This window comes from Sminthopsis crassicaudata, chromosome 4 (assembly GCF_048593235.1).
Source record: "Sminthopsis crassicaudata isolate SCR6 chromosome 4, ASM4859323v1, whole genome shotgun sequence".
In the NCBI taxonomy this organism is placed as follows: domain Eukaryota; kingdom Metazoa; phylum Chordata; class Mammalia; order Dasyuromorphia; family Dasyuridae; genus Sminthopsis; species Sminthopsis crassicaudata.
The window spans coordinates 106809023-106829942 of record NC_133620.1 but is presented as its reverse complement, the minus strand read 5'-3'; the positions used below and the strand labels follow the sequence as shown (position 1 = coordinate 106829942).

Genomic DNA, 20920 nt, shown 5'->3' with positions numbered 1-20920 from the left:
TTTTTTAAAAAACATGGTAGAAATAAAGTTAAATCCAAGATATGCAAACATATTTATACAATTATTGTGCTGCACAAGAAAAATCAAATCAGACCAGTAAAGAAAAAAAAAGAGTAGCAAAATAAAATGCAACCAAACAACAACAAAAAGAGTAAAAATGCCATGTTGTGAACCACATTCAATTCCCACAGTCCTTTCTTTGGGTGTGGATGGTTCTCTTCATCACTGAACAGTTACAAGTGGTTTGAATCATCTCATTGTTGAAGAGAGCTACGTCATCAGAATTGATCATTGTATAATCTTCTTGTTGCCATGTATAGTGATCTCTTGGTTCTGCTCATTTCACTTAGCATCAGTTCTCCAAGCCTCTCTGAAATTGTCGTTTCTTCCAGATAATATTGTATTCTATAGATATAGATATAAAATATTCTATAATAGATATAAAAGATAATATTCTATAACATTCATATACCATAATTTATTCAGCCATTCTCCAATTGTTGGGCATCCATCCAGTTTCCAATTTCTATGAAAATGGCTGCCACAAACATTTTTGCACATGTGGATCCCTTTCAGTTGGGGAGCAAGTTTAAGAGTTTACTACATAAATGAAGGGGCAGAAATACACACTCCAGACAGATATAGATACAGAGAAGCAGTTTCTCAAAGTCTGGATTCCTTTTAAGGTGCATGATCCCTGACAGCAAAAAAAAAAAAAAAAAAAAAAAAAAAAAGAATTGGGATTCAAGAAGAGTCTTGTCAATCAAGAAATGTGCTGAAGATAGGCCTGGGTCAGGAGAAAACAGGCATTGAGTCACTGCAATTCTAATGTTGTAAATCACCTTGCCTCCATCTATTCTCTCTCTATATATGTCATTATTATTGTATTCAAAGTTTATGTCCACTCCTGTGGATTCTGTGTATATTAGTAGGAGAATGTTTTATCTTAATATGCTATTTTATTAGTCCACTTTACTGGCTGCCTCTTTATGGAAAGCACACTATAGTGGGGGCTTGTGACTTATAATGTTAGAAATAATTATGTTCAGGGCGTCTCTCTTGGATCTTGTAGTACGACATGCTCTCTGGGGAATAACTTGAGAGAGTGAGGATATGTTTTGGTCATACTATTCCCGTGTCCACTCATGCTTCCTTTGCCTTTCCCATGTCCACTCATACCCATCAGCCTTGTATTTCTCTTGCTCTATGCTATTTGTGCTGCCTGATTTTTTAAACTTATCTTATAAAGGGTGGTGGAAGGGGCATGCCATGCTGAGCTTCACAAAGGAAAGAATAAGTCTGTGCAACAGTTCTCTTATGTTTAAATGAGAGCTAATTGTAGTTCCTATCCCAACAACCAATGTTCTCTTGTTGTGATGTTAGCATATTGCAGCTTCACCAATAACTCTGAGCAACGTAGTCCAGAGGTTTTTCTCAATAAGCAATACTCTGTCAGCCCCAAGCAGTGTAAGAAATGAAATCCTGGAGACACATCCCCTACAAAGAATAAATGCAGTACAGAAAACATGAATATCTGATGCATTTTATTGTATTAGTTCACAGTCTGCCCAATATAGGTAGAGTCCCCAGTACTTTTATTCATGTTTATGTAGCATTGGGGAAGACAATACCATGTGTCCATGAAATTAGTAACGGATCATCATGATGGTATTCATTTGTTTTCAGAATATGTGATATCAACAAGAACAACATCAAAGTGCCTCAGTTCCTTACCTCTGATAGAAATTTAAACAAATGCTATGGAAACCTTTACTATTCTATTAATTTTTTTTGTTGTTGTAATATTAATTTATGCTTGTTGATATGTTGCTCTTTTAAAGTTTTCTTCAACTATTCCATGCAGAGTCTGTCTCTTGCTTGCAATCATTTAACTTAGAAATGAATTGTACATGAGAATAAACTGTATATATGACTGAGAATAAAGAAGTGAAACTTCCTAGAAAGTTTTTCCTCTTGCAACTAGGTAAGTGAATTCCTTTAGAGTTAACAATTTTCACCTTCTTGCATTGGTATCATAGCTCTAGTCTTTTTTCTCTTTGCCATCATAGCCCCATTTTAATTCTACCAGAGGCAAGGCAAGGCATACTTAATCAGTCTGGAGTGTCTGGTATGTCTGGAGTGTGTATTTCTGCTCTTTCATCTGTGTCCTAAACTCTTAAATTGAATGTCCAACTACTGGATGGAGTGTCCTCAATTGGGTAATTTTGACATAGCCATTGGGGACAGGGGAAAAGAATGAAAAATTCTTTCAATTCAGTCTAAATTCACCTGAATTTCTGAACTCTTGGACCACTGGGTGGAGTTATTAAGCAGTTACCATATGCCAGGAAGAAAATGAAGAGGAAGAAAGGATTTGTTGCTACGTGCCTACTATGTATGTAGCACTTTGCTAAGCATTTGACAAATTTATCTCATGTGAACCTTACAAAAACCCTGTGTAATTATTTGAGTTTTGCAATTGAAGAAGTTGAGGTAGAGAGGGGTACTTATCTAGGGCGATCCAGCATAAGTGTCTAAAGCTGGATTTGAATTCAGGTCTTTCTGACAGTTTCAACACTCTATCCACCCCGCCACCTACCTACCAACAACACCTCTTTCCTTTCTTTTTAGCTTTACTCATAGAGTTTCTGTTCTGCTATAGAGAAAATACTTGGACTTGTCATCTAGAGAACATTTTATATTTTCTAATAAATGTTTCAATATTTTCTCCAGGATTTGAGAAAATCTGCCTAAGATCAAATTGGGCAGGTTGTAGACAACTAACCAACTTCAGAATCCTCTGTGTAGCTAAGCTGTTGACAATGCAAACAATTTCATTGAACAGGAAATTGAACTAAATGAAATGCTTCATTTAGTGGTTAACCTATACCTATACCTATACCAAGAAATCTTTGGGTTTATGATGTATTAAACATCAACTCAAAAGGGTTTGTAGAGTTCTTTTAAGATAACCTTTATTTATTGTGATCAATAACTTGTTATAATTATTTTTGCATCTGTATAAGGCAATCATTAAAGCTACCATCTTTTCATGATGCAAGCTTTATGTGCTTTAACACTATGTCAAAAGCATAGCATATTGCAGTAAATAAATTGTGACTTAAGAATATGAATTTCTATGTTGTACAACTTTGAAAATGGTTTACATTGTGGGTTTTGGGGAATATTCAGAAATAATCAATTTAGGATGTGTAATTCCAAAGTTGAACAAAGTACTTCATTTAAGCCTAATTGGTTTCCAGAGTATATCTCAGAAAAGGAAGAACTCATGGAATTAGATCTCTTCTTAATATAAGCTATTCACTGGCTCACTAAAGTCACTCTTTAATTAGCTTTTGTCTCTGAAAGATTAATATGGCATAGCAGGATTCTGAAGATGGTCTCAGTAGGAAAAGATGGGTTTTCAGAAACATACCTTAAGAGTGAGGAGACATCTAATCCAGTATTGTTTCTTCCTATTCTAGTAGGGACTGAATTTATCATAAGTTCTGATTTTTCAGTATTAGGAGTAGTGAGTCTGGACTAGCATTATTTAAGGGGAGAGAGAGATAGTGATCAAAGGCCTAAAATGGAGTTAAGGGATCAAAAATGTAGAGAGGGCAGCTAAGTTGAAGGATTAGTGACATGAATGGTTTCTTTTTGGGAGACTGAAAAAAGCCATAGTATGATTTCATAATCCTTGGATCTTTTCTATTCCTCTGTACCAGATGTGGATATTTGCTTGATGTTTTTCCCCCATAAGTCTGTTCATATTTATCCAATCAAAACTTTATAACCAGCTTACTCTAGATTAAAAAACCCATCTATTCTTACTGCTTTTTATTATTTCATTCTTATTTGTGAACTAAAGACTTCTAAAACAGAGATTCAGTGAATGGCTTGTGGTGTACAGAGATTTAAAAAAGGATAAAAGTTTGAACCTGATGAAATGCCAGGATCTCTTCTGGCTGGGGGCTTCATAAAAGTTACAGGAGATTTCAATGTATTTTCATTTATTAATAAATTTTATAAGCTTCCCACTAGAAAAGAAGATTAAACCATGTGAATCTACACTGTTAACCCTAGGTAATAAGTAGATTTTAAGTGGTAGAAAGACACTTGACATGACTGTTTCCTCAGAAATTATTATTTTTTTTAACTGTCCTCTCCCAAATAATTTAAAGGGTTTTATCTTCTCCTAAGCAAATAACGGAGAGGAGACACCAAGGGAAAATCATGTTATTGGGCAAGTAATGAAGGAGCTAGGAAAAAGTTGTGCATCATGTCCCAGATATGGGAGCTAAATAAAAGTGGAGTAGTTTCTTTGCCTGTGATGCTAATAACTTCCATTTGATCAAGAGCAGTATTTCTCAAGCTGTGTTCCCTCTGGTTTTGTGGTTTTTTAGTCCAATAAGTTCTTAAAGAAAAATACATGGAATGGTGGACAAAGTGTGCATAGCAAACTCAGAGATTTTTCTTTTTGAATTGACTCATACAATATTTGCTTTCATCCTATGAAAAGAGCAAAATGTTGGCTGAAAGAATACAAAAATCTCATTAATCTGCTTTTTCCACTTTTTGTTATTATAGTACCTGGGATCCCCAACTACATGTGAAACACCAAAAAAAGCTGAGTGGGATTGATTGGATGAAGTTTTCTAAGTTTGACTAAGTTACATGATCTCTATTCTCAGAGCCAGAAGATCAAGTCTTGGACACTGGGATTCAGGAAGTCACATGAAGTTAATGAAGTTACAGGAAGTGACATGACCCACAGGAAACAGACAACATTGGTGACCATTGGTCAAGGATTGTTATGTCCTTTTACTTTATCCAATGAAAAGGTTTGTTTTTTTTCCTATTTAATTGGGTGTTCTACTTCCCGCTGGTTGGATAGAACACACTGGGATCTGGGATGCCTCCCGGGTGTGCTGGGCCTCTCCCTGCAGGGACTAAATAAATGCTTTTTCTTTGTACCTGAAGATGTCTCTGATAAGTTAATTTGGGAAAGGGAGTTCTTGTACCCATCATACACAGTCTTTGGGGGCTCGTCCGAGATCTGTGGCTTCCCAGAGATAGGGCTAGGATTCCTGGGTGAGCCAGGAAGGAAGTCCTTTTAACAACATAGGATAGTAGTACTCTGTGGTTGGCTTTGGAAACTAGGTGACTACTTTCGAGCTTGATCATACCAAAGGGATGACTCTGTGTTACAGAAGACCAGATTGTAAAACTGGATGCTCTGGAGAGAGGGGGGCAGTTCAACTCAAATCTTTGGAGTAAAAAAGAAAGGAAAAAAAAAGTACAATTGATAGGGTATTTCTGTTGTGTGTGGAGAAGGGATAGTTCTCTTCCATGTAATTTTTATGTGTTTTTGTCTGTGCAGAATAGCTTTGTCATATCTATTCTGTGAGCTAGAATTTGTTAGAAAGCTGTATTTGATTTGATTTTAAGTTAAAATATAGGTTATTAAAACAAAGTTTTGGTAGCTTACCTTAGTGGAGGTCACGCTTGTATTCCCCTAATTAGATGGTATGTTGTCAGGGGAAAGGTGACATCCCATGAGATGTCTTTGACTGGCAGACTGGATCCTGGGAACTTGGCAACCTAAAAAAGGTTAGCTCTGAGAAGTGGGGGTTGGGAAGCAGGTGGAGTTAGGAGAAATGCCATGTGGAGCAGAGATTAGGTTATTAGGTGACAATCTGACTTCCTCCTTCTCCCACATTTTAACAAACTGCAGCTCTTTGGAGCTCTCCTTCCATCCCCTTCCCCCCTTGCTGGTTGAAACATTAATTGCTTATATTGTTTAAAGGAACAGCCTACATTTACATGGTGTTAATAACTGAATGTTTTATTTTTATTTTTCAAGTCTATAGCTACTCTAAGAGGTTTGTTAGAACCACAAGTTTTCTGAAAGCAATTTATTTCTACTAAGGTGTTCATCTGTCTTCAGCAAATTATTTAATGTTTATCTAAGTGCATAATGGTCTCTTTGTTTAAGGAATACAATAACAAAACACCTAGAGCAGAATTTTAATCTGATTTGATAAATTGATAGAGCTATTTCCAAAAAGTTTATAGGGACTCCTCAATTGGAGGAAGTTGACTTAACATTTTTTTTCAAGAATGAAGAAATTATTAATTTTGGTAAGGCTCTTTTATGTGAAATTAAGATATTCTTTATTCTGTATGAGTTTTAATTGATTGTATTGAATCATCTTAAAATTGTACCCATTATTTAAAGGGACTCTGAGAATAACAGTTTTTTGCCTTTGTCCCTTTGAACATGTTTCTGTTATGGACAATGTGCAATTTAGAATTTTTTTATGTATTGGGCATTTTAAAAGCAAAATGATTTGTGTTGAACTGAACCATCTACTTAGATATGAAAAATAAGCTATGAATCTCTTACTGTGATCCTTGAGAGTTAGATTCATCTGAAGCTTTGATTAATGAGAATTGTTATTAGAGATAAAATGTTGTGGGACTGCAGCTGATATTTATTTGGAGTTTTAAATTCAGGTAATCATCAAGCCAGTGATCCGCTATCTGAAAGGTATATGCCACAAACTATTAAGAAGAAATTGTTAGAGGAGGAAGTTAGTATTTGGGAATGAATTAGGAAGATGACCTTGGCCTCTGCTTAAGGTAGGTTCCTTCTGACTCAATTTCCCAGTGGTGTTCTTTTTGAATAAGAACCCAACTGATTATTCCTGAGTCTGACTTAAGGTGGAATTGTTAAAAACTAGGACAGTTACCTGAAGTAAAACTGCATTAAGGATATTTTATTCTGTATATACTTTCAGGTCAAGACCTGAAGGACCAGTTTTGATACTACTTAAATCATGTCCCTGCTTTTTCTTCTTATAGCAAATTTCTGTAGCTCAGCCCTGGAAGATTCTCTGATTGCTGCAATAAAATCTTTAACTCTTTTGCTTCCTGGGGCTAGAGTTTCTTTGAAGGCCTACTTTGCCTAAGTATTTGGGGCCACTCCCACTTTTCCTTTTGTTCACAGAGGAAGCAGACAATCTTAGCATGCCCAGATCAGGCTTAGGTTTTTTGTTTGTTTGTTTATTTGTTTGTTTTAGAACCCTGAAAGCTAAACTTATCTGCCTAGAGCTTTTTACACTGTATATTGATGGAAAGTGGTTCTAGGTCCTAGGGGTCTCTGGAACCCTATCCTAGACTGCTTGCTTACTTCTCAAAGATCTATACTGACTTCAAATGTGTTTTTCATGGGGGCTACATGGAAAGAAAGGGGATTTTTGACAGCCAAACAATTCCCCATTAAGTATGCAGAGAAAACAATTAGTGCCAGCTGTCTGTGGACCTAGAGAGGCATCTGCTGTTTCCTAAAGGAAGAGGAATTCACCTCAGGTAAAGGGAAGCAGACTTACAGATCAGCTGTCCCTTTGCCCCTGACCATGGCAACTTTAATTTCCCAACTCCTGATTCCTGCTTTCCCTCATATAGCCCCCAGGCAAGTAAATTCTGAAAGGACTGTCATAAAGGCTGCACTTGTGCCCCTTGCAGGAGCTTCAAACTGCTTTTGGTTTTGTTAATACCTGTACTAGTTGGGTAAAAGCCAAGGCTCTAGGTTTTTGCTGGGAGAGATTATACTCATTGAAGGGCACAATGTTCTACCCATTCAACCTACTCCTTTGAGGAAACAAAAACAAGAATTTGGGGAAAACATTTTTTGGTATCCATCCTAGGAAAAGCTGTTGGGATGAGAGGCATTTTTGATAGCCTCATTTCACCCCTAGCCTTCCTCTGGGTGGAGTTCCTGGTTACTGTCCCTAGTAACCTCCATATTAATTACATTTTTCTTTATTCTTTCTCTTTTGCTCATATTTGGTCCTTGTAATTTTATTGTACTTATGAAAGTTGCTTCTTCCAGACTCCAAGTTGTGAAATTCCAATTACTTGATCAACCCGAAATCCCCTGAGACCTGATTCTGACATTAAGCAATCAGACACTGCTGCCACCTACAAGTTACTTGTACTAGGTAGGGCCAGTTCTGCTGCCCCTTGTCAGCTTGAAGCAGCTCCAGAAGATGAGACCTTTGTCCCTTGGTCCCAAGTGATTGTGGGTCCGGATTGCTTGAGGTGGAAATGATGTGACAACGGACCTGCGGCCCCCAGGCCTCGGCAGTGCTGTAGTTCTGTGCATAACACTGGCTGCCAGATGCCAATCTGTTGGTCTGTGATAATTGGGTTTCCAAGACTTCCAAGTGGGAGTTGGTGGAAGTGAGGTCTCTGATTCCTGCTCATTGCTTTAAGCAGCAATATCTCGTTACTTATGCTCTTAATCATTAGAGTAGTTCAAGATCTAGCTGAGTTCAGGAGTAGCTGAAGTAGTTCCTAAAAGCTTCCACTGATGGGCAGGTATTGGTTCTAAATGATAGAGGTGGATTACAGTTAACAATGAAGAGGGACCAGCCTGAAGGCCCAGGTCACAGAGATGCCCTAGTGGAAGATACATATTGGGGTGAGAAATCTTCAAACGAATGAAAAAGAGGGGGCTGAATGGGATTGATTGGATGAAGTTTTCTCAGTCTGAGACCAAGTCACATGATCCCTGTTCCCAGAGCCAGCAGATCAGATCTTGAACCCAGGGATGCAGGAAATCACCTGAAATTAATGAAGTTACATGAAGTGAGGGACCCACAGGAAGCAGATACTATCCAGTGAAAAGGCTTGGATCTTCCTGATTTAATTGGGTGTTCTACTTCCTGCTGGTCAGATTGAGCACAGAGGGGGAGCTGTGGTGTCTCTGGTGTGCCGGGCCTCTCTCTGTAGGGACTAAACAAATGCTTCTCTTTGTACCTGAAGATGTCCCTGATTAGTTAATTTGGGGAAGGGGGTCTGGCACCCGTCCCACACAAAGCTATATGGCACTCCGCTTGTTCAGCACTCATTTAAAGCCATAGGTCACAGACATCCCCTGATGTTTTTATTACCTTTGCACGCCTGCTGGGTCAAAATGAAAGGCATCTGATCAAACCACATGGAAAATAAAGTGCCTCCCCCCCAAAAAAGACCCTCTTATGTACACATGGGATACATTTTCTCTTAAGAAGGAGAAAGGCACTTATAGAAATAATAAATGTAACCAAGGAGCACACATAGAATCAATACCTATAGAGATACACGTGGCCATGGAAAATGCAGAGCAAAATCTCATTTTTCCAGAGCCTGTGGAGTATACACAAGAACCAATGCAGAAAAGACATAAATGGAGAGGACACATGCAAGCTCTTGGGGTAACTAACCCCTCGCGGGTTCTGTGGAGCTGCCCATGCCCGCGGTGACGTCACCGTGCTCCCGCTTTCTGCTCTCTGCTGGATGGCACCTCTCTGCACCCTGCTGAGCTCTGGGTTTTCTTGCCTTGCCAAGCTGCTCTTTGCTGCCATCTGCTGGGCTCCCACACTTCAGGACCATCTGTTTCCATTCCTATCTATGAGGTAGAAAATGACTAGAAAGCCTCTTTCTGATAAAGGCAATCTTTTAAATTCATGACCAAGGCTGCCAAACATCGCATTTATTTAGGTAATCAATGGAAGCAGGAGATTACTCCCTGTCAGATTAAGTCTATTCTTTTGAACACTCATGTATAATGCTGATTGGAGTTCCTTAGACTGATTTGAGATTAAAATTTTTTTTTTGTAACTTCTATTAAATTTTGCCTGTTCCCTAAACCCATTTTTAAGGAGTCTGCTAAAAAAACAACCAAAAGAGCTTTGTGAGAAAGGACGATGGAGAAAGATCCTCACTGATTGCCATAATTAACAAAACTAGGAGCAAGAACAAAAGTTAGGAAAAACAACCCAGCTCTACACACAGTTTTAATGTTATTGATTTTTTCCTGCAATATTCCTGCTAATTCAAAGTTCCCTAATCCCTTTACATTCATATAGACATTCAATGATAGTAAATTTAACTCAGAACTACTTTAATTAATCCTATACATTCTGATGTTGTATTTGCATTGTTATTATCTTTAATAAAATTTAAAGATTGCTTTTATAATTTGGAGTTTTATATCAACATGAATTAATAAATTCTTCTGATATGTTACAGTTCTCTTTTATTGTCCTGACTCAGTTTCCCTAATTGTCCTGACTCAGTCCTGCCTCAGTTTCCCTAAGTGTTCTGCTTCAGTTTATAATTGTCTGCTCAGTCCTGCAAAACCACCCCTCCCTCTATATCCGAATATTTCATAAGGATAAAAGATCTTATGTTTTATGTATCAGAATGCCTCTCCCCATCCCAAGCTATCAGAATATCAGATATGTCTTATCAAGATACCTCTTCCCATGTCCGGGTGCCTCTCCCTGATTTATGTTATCCCCCTCTCTGGAGGCTCACCCCACCCTGTCAGAGTCCCATTCCCGCTCTCAGCTCCCTGACTCTGCCCCTGTCTCAGTCTACCCCCTGTCTCTGAACATGGGTATATATATATATGTCATTGAGAACTCATATTGTTGGCTGGATTCTTAGAGACGATATTCTCATTCAGCCCTGGGACCAAACCATGGTTCCATTTAGTCCCAGCAAATCTCTCCCTTTCAAATAAATTATTAAGTATTCTCTAATCTTTATCTTGCCTCAGTTTCTCATATTCTGATTACAGACAAATTATTTAACTTCTCACTCTCTCAGTTTTCTCATATGTACTTTCTTTGTACACCTTAAAGCACTGCATAAAAAGAAGAGTTACTTTTAAACTCTGGAACTCAATTTTTTTAGCATTCTGTCAAAATATGTAAATTTTTTCCTAATTATATTTTTCTTTCATCTTATTCTGTTTTGTTGGAAAAGTCCCCCTTAATATTGCTTTCTGTCCAACTCTTTTTGAAATTCTATTAACTTTTAAATTTTAACTGCTATGCTGCTAAATATATAATATTGATATTTCATGTCACTGGTCCCTTTCAATCTCTGTTAATCAGTTTTAATTTGGTATTGCACAGATGTCACCTAGGTGTGTTAACTTCTGTCCCAAAGACAATTGTTATGAGATTCTCTATTTATTGGTGAAGATGAAGGCTTTGCTCTTTGCAAAGGATGGAGTAGAGTTGGTGAGAAGTGAGGGAGCACCAGCCTTTTTCATTTCTTTTTAGGGTCTCTTTAAGTGGAAATCCCTCTTCTGGAGTCTTCAGGGCCAGTTCTCTATGGAACTAGACAGACTTCAAGTCTTTGGGTGCTTCTGGCTGATAGCTTCTCCAGAGAGAGAAAATGGAAGAGGCCAACCCCAATTAAGATTGCTGGAGGAAAAGACTCTGGGAATACATCAGAGGAGCAGGCTGTTCCAACATGTACCTATTCCTAGTTTGTTGATTGGAAGACTTCAGGAAGTTTCCCCTTGAGTGAGATCTACTACACTCTCTTGGTTGCTTTACTTTGTATTGTCTGGTATATACTATCTTTTCTAATTTGTTTTGTGACTTTTTTTAAAAATAGATAAATGGCTATTCTCTAGTTGTCTTCATAATAGAGGAACTGGCTTTTGTGGGAAATGTATATAGAGATTGAGGTCCCCCCTCCCTCCAAGTGACAAAGTGGTCAGAAGTTAAATGGAACCTGATAATATTTTCCAGACTGAGAATATTTAAGGGAGCAAATGAACATATCTAGCTCAGTACTCCCTCACTTTGAGGAGAAGAGAATGGGCTATGGCTCCAACTGATTGCCTCCTTTCCTGGCAAGAATGAAAGCATCCCTTGGAGATGTCTAATTGGTCTTCCTTCAAGCCATACAATGACAGACCCTGGTACTTGTAGAACTTACTACACATGTAGGGTCCTGTTGGAGTCCAGCTCCAGTGAATACCAAGAGTGAATGAATACCATCGACCTTCAGGTGACATCATATGCCTTCCAGGGTTAATGCACAAATCATACTTTGACATTTCAGTATCCATCTTAACTATCAATAGCAAGGTACTTATCAACACAGAATTATAAATAGCATAATTGTGATATTCATCAATATCAATAGAATTGCAAATAGTTGTAATATTTATCAATACCAAAGTACTTGTCAGAACAGAGTAGTAAATAGCAGAAATTATCATAGTAATGTATTTACCTCAAATATGTCCTTAATTCATTGTTAAGGGGAAATAATATAATTAAAATGTCTTGTTCCTGTCTCAAGCTTTCTCCATCAAGATTTATCAACTATGTCTTTATAAATCATTGTTAGGGAGATGATGAGACAATAGTTTGAATCACTAGCCCCAACAGTGAGCAGGTCTCAACTAATACCTGGACCAGCACTCTTGCTGTTCATGGACTTAATCAATACTGGCCCTTTACAGGATCCCTTATCTCTACTTAGACATGGGAACTCTTACACAGATATCTATCTTGATATTCCCTCTGTGTGACCTTGGATAAATCCCTTTAAAACTCCAGAACTTAAGATGAGTTGGATTATGTAACCTTTGTAGATTCTGGGGGTCTTTATCACAACTCTTACTTATACTGGTGTAGGGTCTACAGTTTGATTGTTGGTTACATTATTTCCTTCTATAGATATCCCTGAGATATCTGAGGGATTGGCAGTAATTTTGTAGTGTTATTAGCTTTAGTTTTCATTCTGATGTATTCTTTATGAATCAGTCAATGATTTCAATCAATATCTCCTTAATTTCATTGATTAATATAACAATATTTAATTAACATAAATGAACTCAAAAAGAGATGTGTTATACTAAATACAACAAGAACAGAAGTAAAAACAAACCACACTCCCTTAACCAGGAGCACTTCTCTTTTCTGAATCTAGGCTTACAATCAACAATAACCTATTCAAGAAAATTGAATATAATTCTACAGGGAAAAAAATGGATCTTTAACAAATAGAGGTTTTTTAATTGTTGCTGATGAAAAGATTAGAGCTAAGTAGAAAATTGGATCAACAAAGGAGACAAGAGAAGTATAAAAAAGTAAATAAGAATGAGAATCATAAGAGTAACTAAAGTTCAACTTTATATAATCATATAAGTAGATGATACATGTAGCTCTTTAGAACTTTATTGTCACCAGGGATCATAGAAGAATTCTAATTAGACAGAGGGTTTGGGTATGACTTGGTTATGTTTGGATGATCTTAAAAGAAGAATGGAAAAAGTATGGAAGAGGAATGCCCTGAAAGAGGGGGGAAGGGAGAGGAAGAAGGAAGAAAATTATCTCACATAAATGGGGTGTGAGGAGTTTGTACAACAAGATAGAGCTGAAAGGAAGTGGGCAACACTTGAATCTTACTGTTATCTGAAATGATTAAAGGATATTTAGGTACAAAGATACATCTTAACCAACAAAGAAATGGGAGAAAAAGGAATTAAGGGAAGGGGAAAGTAGAGTGTCAAGGAATTACAGGGAAGGTAGATTAAGGGAAGTGTTAGTTAGAACAAGAGTTTCTATATGGGCTACATCTTTCCTATCCACTTTCTTCCTGTATCTTTGTCAATGATGAACAGAAAAAGGAATTTCTGATGTTTTTCTTAAAGGGAAATTTAGGGATTTGGGCTTTCTTATGATATCACATTGTTCCAAATTGCCAGAATTGGTTAAATTATTTTAATAATATGCATTTTTCTATTTTCCCATAAACTATGTAGATATTAATTTTAAGAATACTTAGGCACTAAATGTCCTCAAAGAAAACAATTAACTTTTCAACAAGTATAACACAATTGTTTTGTGTACATATAGGTACATAAAAAGTTGATAGAATGCAATAGTTCTTTTAGGGAATTTATGACAACTTTTTGGTAAAAGCTTAGCTTTAAAGAATGAAAATTTGTAGCCTTGAATTTTCCAAGCCTGCATTAGTTTCTGATCAACTTTAAAGAATGGAAATTAAGATAAAGATAAATTGTATAGTCCTTTCAAACCCTTAAAGATACATTCACACATCATCTCCTCATCCTCTACACCAACACCTAAGCATACATATATGTTAGATGGCCCCGTGAATGGAATATTAAATTTGGAATCAGGTAGGCCTAAGTTCAAATTCAGCTACAGAGACTTACTAGCCATATGGACTAGGCAAGCTTCCTTAATTGTAAATGGAGGATAATAATAGCACCTAACCTCTTAGGGTTTACATCAGCTACCCTGCATGATTTCTCTATAATCAGGCTTCCTCTAGGGTAAGTTCATCATCAGAAATCATGAAGATTGATTCAGTTTAGCTACTCAACAACTTCTTAGTACTCTGAATTGCCTTTTCCCTTTGATTGGAGGACTGGGGAAAGGAGCAAAGAAAAAATCCTCCCAAAGCCTCTCTTATTTAGAGCAAAGAACTTCTAGCCAAAGCTGCTCTTCTTGGTTGCTTCAAGATCATGCTCCTTTATAGGATTCCCTCACTCTTTTCAACTTTTTTTGTGTGTATTTTCTTCCCTCATGTTTCTTGAGGGAAGTAGATGTTTTTCCTGTTCTTATTTATATCCCAAGCACTTAGCATAGTGCCTGGCATAAAGTAGGTATTTAATAAATGTTTATTAACTATTATTGAGGATTAAAGTTCAAATGTAGTAACACATGCAAAGAGCTTTGCAAGCCTTAAAATGTCATATAAACATTTTCTATTATTGTTGCTATTGATATGTATACTTATAAACATAATATAGCAACATAAATAATATTATCTACAATGATTATTATCTGGCATAAACAAATGTATTGTAGAGGTTTTGTTTTGTTTTGTTTTTTTAAGTGGTAAGATAAACTTTATACCTGGATATAGTATGGTGTAGTGGAAAGTTCTGAATTATAGAGTTAAAGGACCTGCATTTGAATCCTGGCTTTGCTACTTAATACCTGTGTGACTTTTGGCTAACTTAAAAGTCTGTGTTTCAATTTTTTTTAAATCTGTAAAATGACAGAATTGAACTAGATAGTTAATTCATCAGCAGTTTGGTAGGGCACTGTGATATAAAACAAAAATGGTCCCTACACTCAGGAAGTTTATATTTTATTGGATTTTTAAGCTTTCCCATTCTTCTGATTCTGATGATCAAATTCATGGGATTCATGGATCCTCATAATGGGGATTACCAGATAGATTTATGAATAAGAGTTTTCTAGGATAAATTTTTATCTTTCCTAGAGTTGTGAAGTTTGCATATATTCCCAACCTGTTTGGCACATATTGTCCTCTGAGTCACTGAAATACAGGCAGACAAACTGTAGACAGCCAGCAAAAAGCATCCATGTTTGTCCTGTCATGTACTTATATGTGTCCTGCCTATCTCATAATGAATGGTCCTTGCTTGTTCCTCAAAATTTATGTCATTATTTTATGTCATTATTATTCACTCAATATAAATTTATATTGCTATAAAAAAGTTCCTGGATTTATTGATTTGTGAATTTTCCCTGCAGTTGCCTTAGCAGGGCCAGACCCAATGATTTTGCTGCCCCGATATGGCCTATGTGCTTGATGTTCCCTACTCTGCTTTAGATGCTATATTAATACATATGTCAAAAATTGGCTTTGTTTTATCAATAGATTGTATTCTTTCCTTTATCTAGACAAACATAAAATTGGTAAGATTATGGAAGTAATGCAATGTTTCAAGTTCCTCAGAAGAGAGTAAATTCATAAGTATCAAATAGGCAGACTTTTATAAGTTTGACTTCCTTTTAATGCAGCTAGTAGATTATATAGACAAGTATTCTATATATATACTCTATATATTACTATATATATACTCTCTATATACTAATATATCATTATATATGATAATATGAATTGAATGATTGAATGAATAGAAATAAAATAGGAATCCTAACTAGGCTGAGATTGAAGTTTAATTTTTAAGACTCTAAATTGGAGGATTCTGAGAAGATGGTGGAGTAGATTGGTAAATTTCAAACTCTCCAGATTTCCCTCACAAATAGAAACAAATTTGAACCTCAGGAAAAATAGAGAGTGGTGAAAAATTAGGAAGACTTGGAGCAGAACAGGGTCCTCCTGATGCAACCAGAGAAGATTTGAAGAAAGACCCCAAGCTGGGGATTAACCCTGTAAAGTGAAAACACCTCTAGGCTAGATCCACAGAAAGCTGGGTGTGGCTGGAGCCTCTGCAGGAACCACAGAAAGGTTCACTTTCTGGAATGGTTGTGAAGTCGGTCTGAATCTGGGAAAAATGAGGGAATCGAAGTTGATTAGGAGCATCAGGTCCAGCTGTGCTGCAGAGACATGGCCTTGGGTGAAAATGAACCAGCACCTGGTAGGTGCAAAAGCAGTGATACAGGGACACTGTTGGCTCCTGGCACTTGCTGGAGGGGGCAGTTCTTGGTTTGGAGAAGTCAGAAGGGAGAGCTGATGTGAAGCCAGAGACACCATCCCCCCCCCCCAAGATTAGAAGTGTTTATACTAATACCTCTTATTTAAAAAAATGAACCAGCAAAGAAGAAATAATCCTACCATTGAAATTTACAATGGGAGCAGGGAAGACCAGAGTTGATCTTCAGAGGAAGACATGAAGTAAAAAAAAAGTTTCTACCCCACAGAATAATGTGAAATGGTTCCCTGCCCAGAGAGAATTTATAGAAGTCAAAAAAGAATTTAAAAATCAAATGAGAAGAAAAACTAAAAACAAAAGTAAAAATCTCAAAGACAAAAATAACTTTGATAATTAGAATTGGGCAAGAGGAAGCCAGTGAAGCTATATGAGACCAAGAAATAAAACAGATCACAAAAAAATGAAAAAAATGGGACAGAATATGAAACATCTTTTAAGAAAAAGACAGACCTGGAAAACAAATCAAGAAAAGAAAATGAGAAAATTGAACTTCCTGAAAGTTATGACCAAAGAAAGGGCCTTCACACAATAATGTGTGAAGTATTAATCCAAATCCAACAGTAATAGATAATCCAAGAAAATTATCTTGGAGTGATAGAACATGAAGGGAAAGTAAAAATAGAAAAAATCCTCTGATCATCATCTCAATAAGATTCTTTATAGATAACACATAGGAACATTATTGTCAAAATTTGAAACTCCCAGATCAAAGAGAAAAATTTGCAGGAAATAGGAAAAACAATTCAAATTTGCTGAAACTACAACTAGAATTGTACAGGACTTAGCAGAAGCCACAATGAAAAACTGAGGGTCCTGAAATTATATCTACCAACAATCAAAAGAACTAAGCCTTTGACCAAAATGATCATATCCAGCAAAATTATGTATAATATTGAATGAGAAAAAATGGACATTCAATGAACTTAGAGATTTTCAGGACTTTCTATCAACCAAACTTGAACTTAATAGAAAATTTAACATGTAAGAGCCAACATCAAAGATCAGTTTCAAGGAACTCATTATGGAGAAACTGTTTGTTTTTACATGGGAAATGTATAGCATATGTTTCAAATTAACATCAACAATAGCGCAGCTCAAAAGAAAGATTAGGGCAGAATTAAAGTAAAAACAGCAATTAAGTTATATAAATGAGGTGCTGAGGAAGAATAGACAGAGGCAATAGGGAGGGGTAGAGGGCTCATAGATCTGAAAACCTATTTACATCGGGAATGAGTTAAATAGGCAACACTACATATATATATACCATGAAGGGTATAACAGCTTCTAAAATCTATAAAGAAATAAGGGAGTAGGCATGGATGGATCTGGAAGCAAAGGGTATGGGAAGAAGACAAGGGAAGAATCCATGGGTGAGGGAAGGTTAAGTAATAGCAAGTAAGGAGAATTAAAACAGAGTCAGCAGGGATAGGAAAGATATGGTATGTGTATATGTGGGGTGTGTGTGTATGTATATATTTACATATGTATACATATATATACATATATATGTATATATATAACCTTTCTTAATTATAGCTTGCTTGGAAATGGTGAGGGGATGAAAGAGGGAAAAAGAATAAAGTAAAAATATTGATCAGTAGAGAAAAAAAACAATTTATAAAGAAGTAAAGAAAAGATGGATATTCAGGAATATAATTTCTTCTACTAACATATATATTTTCTTGATCTGGTAATTTATTGTTATATATTTTGAATCCTCCCTGATGTTTTGTTGGCCATATGGTAATGTTCTCTTTTGTTTTGTTTCATTTTGTTTTGCATTCATTTTCTGTTTTTCTTATTCTGTTTTTTTTGAAACACATTTAAAAAAAAAAAGACTAAATCAGGAGTTCCTAACCTGAAGAAGATATCCCTCAAGGAGCTTGTGGATTGATTTTTGTGGATCTATGAACTTGAATGGAAAAATTCATATCAGTAAAATTCATTTCAATCCTATGTATTTTATTTCATGCATTTAAAAATATTCTGAGGTTTATAGGTTTTGCTAAACTTATGTAAGAGTCTATGACAGAAAAAATGTAAAGAAGATATAAGTTTAGTTCCCAGATACTCTATGGAATATCCAGTAGTTTACCTGTGACTTCTTCCTTCCCCTCTATGTGTGTTCTATTATAATAACACATACAATAAGTATGATCTTCTTGCCTTCATTTTTCATTGCTTGCCATTGTGCATTTTTTGTTCTACTCAAACACTATCTTTTAAAGTTTACCTATTTTGGGGACACAGTTTTCTTGTTGTTGGTGGAGTTATGAACTGATCTAACCATTTTAGAGAACAATTTGAAGCTATGACCAAAGAACAACCAAACTGTGCATACCCTCTGATCTAGCAATACTACCACTAAGGCTGTATCTTAAAAAAGATCCTAAGAAAGAGAAAAGAACCTAAATGTATCAAACAAAGTATTTATAGTAACCATTTTCATAGTGGCAAAATATTAGGAATTAAGGGCATGTCTGTCAACTGGGGAATGGCTGAATAAACTGTGGTATATGAATGTAATGGAATACTATTGTGCAATAAGAAATGATGAACAGGCCGATTTCAGCAAAACCTAGAAAGACTTGATGCAAAGTGAAATGAGCAGAACCAGGAAAATATTGCACTATCAGCAGTATTGTGTGATGATCAACTATGACTCAGATCTTCTCAGCAACACAATGATCCAAGACAAGTACAAAGAACTCATGAAGAAAATTGTTATCCATAACCAGATAAAGAACTGATGGATTCAGAATGCAGATCAAAGAATATTTTTTCACTTATTTTATTCTTTCTTGTGTTTTTCCCCCTTTTTGAACTGTTTCTTCTTTCAGGACTGAATAATATAGAGATATGTTTTACATTATAGCACTTGTATAAACCACATCAAACTGCCTACCATCTTTGGAAGAGAAGAAGAGAGAGGGAAAAAATTTGAACTCAAAATCTCATAAAAATGAATGCTAAAAAGTCTTCTTGATGTGTAACTGAAAAAATACTATTTTTAAAAAGTAAATGATTTTGTTTAATCATTCCTATAATGGCAAGAAAGTTATTTTGTGATATCTAAAATGCTTTTGAACTATAAAATTCAAGTGATATACAATGATCTTCATAGAATCTTTCATAAAAATCATCTTAGAGGTTTAGAGAAGAACCCTAAAATGAAAACTCCTACAGACCTCTGTAATGTGCTGTTGTCTCCAGAAACTGCCGATCACTCTCTGGGAGGAGATCTGCTGTCTCAACTGCCGCCAACTCTGACCTCATGTAGAGACTCTTTCTTAATCTCTCGAGTGCTGCCCTCTTTTATCCTCCCAGAGAATGGGCGTGGGATAATGCAAAGGTTTCTGGGAAGAAATACTTCAACCAATGAACTTGCTCCTCCTAAACATGTAAGCTCCTCCCCAGTTCACAGGGGTAAAACTCCCCTAAAGGCTGGAACTAGAGAATTGTTAAGTATCAACTTATCACTTAGTAAGAACCTAATATCTCATTATCTCATTAGCACTTAGTAAGAACCTAGCATCTCCCCCTTTCTTTTGATTTAGAACATAGGGTGGTCATGACCTTGAAACATAAATCCATCAATATGGGAGGCATTACACATAATTACATAGATTTTATAAATACATAGTAACATAGTAACATAATACATGTGCTAGAAGTATGTAACAAATAACATGATCAAATAATCATAAATTGAGAATTTATAAATGTCCATAAGTCCATTGTCCATTAGTCTCATCTTGTGTTAGGAAATCTAATGATTCCTGCTGGTTTTAAAGTTCTTTAACAGTCTTCTTATTAGCCATGCTCTTTCAGTGTCAGATGTTTCTTAGATCTTCTCCTTTGTTTTGAAGTTTTTCTCTTTTTCTGTCTCTCTCCAGGTGCTTGTTGCCACCTATCTGTTTCCTTCTTCATCTGTTTCCTTCTGTCTGTTAAAATACAAGCAAACCCTCTCTCCCAAGCAGTTAACCTATCTAATTTCCTTCTATTTACCACTTTCTAAATCTGTTTAGGAGGAGCAAGTTCATTGGTTGAAGTATTTCTTCCCAGAAGCCCTTGCATTATCCCATGCCCATTCTCTGGGAGGATAAAAGATGACAGCACTAGAGAGATTAAGAAAGAGTCGCTACATGAGGTCAGAGTTGGCGGCAGTTGAGACAGCAGATCTCCTCCCAGAGAGTGATCGGCAGTTTCTGGAGACAACAGCACATTACATATTGGTGCCCAATGTGGGTCAAGGACTTTTGCTTCTCCTGACAAGGACTTATTCTGAGCCTTTCAGAGGAGCTAGACCGGACCATAGCATTTTGGCTCCTGAACAGGGACAGACACGATCCTGATTCCAGTGGAAAAACCTCTGATTCAGATTCCAGTGGATTCAAAGATAGTCATGCTATGTTATGTTACTTAAACTGGGGAAAGTCAAAACAGAAAAAGAAAACTATAGAGCAACATTCCTAAAAACACTGAAGTAAAAAATAAAATACTATCAAAAAGTTTACAAGAACATGTAAAAAAAATTTTACACTACCTTGAAATTTGATATATATTATGAATGTGGGATTAGTATGATATAAGGAA

General features: G+C 36.2%; 1 protein-coding gene across 6 annotated transcripts in view; it reads left to right on the top strand.

Moving 5' to 3' along the window:
• The window catches only part of KCNH1 (potassium voltage-gated channel subfamily H member 1), a 610670-nt gene that overhangs the window by 74519 nt on the left and 515231 nt on the right, over nucleotides 1-20920 (top strand). For 5 of the 6 annotated variants that reach the window (XM_074309074.1, XM_074309077.1, XM_074309072.1 and 2 more), the window contains one exon: nucleotides 4695-4844. The exons of the other annotated variant lie outside the window; for it this stretch is intronic. The gene's annotated coding sequence lies outside the window, so the exon portion shown is untranslated. The remainder of the gene's footprint in view (nucleotides 1-4694; nucleotides 4845-20920) is intronic. 6 annotated transcript variants of the gene reach the window in all.